Below are 309 nucleotides of genomic sequence, written 5' to 3'. Positions count from 1 at the left end.
TCTTGATGTTCATCATGATCTTCAAAGTGTTCTTGGTGTTCATCTTGACATTCATAGTGTTCTTGCATGCATCATGTGTTTTGATCCAAAATTTTCATGTTTTGGGTCATTTTTATGTTTTTCTCTCTCATCATTAAAAATTTCAAAAATAAAAAAATATCTTTTCCTTGTTTTTCTCATAATTTTCGAAAATTTGAGTTGACTTAGTCAAAAATTTTCAAAATTAGTTGTTTCTTACAAGTCAAATCAAATTTTCAAAAATTTAAAAATCTTATCTTTTCAAAATCTTTTTCAAAAATCATATCTTTT

This window comes from Arachis duranensis, chromosome 1 (genome assembly GCF_000817695.3).
Source record: "Arachis duranensis cultivar V14167 chromosome 1, aradu.V14167.gnm2.J7QH, whole genome shotgun sequence".
In the NCBI taxonomy this organism is placed as follows: domain Eukaryota; kingdom Viridiplantae; phylum Streptophyta; class Magnoliopsida; order Fabales; family Fabaceae; genus Arachis; species Arachis duranensis.
This window is presented reverse-complemented; position numbering follows the sequence as displayed.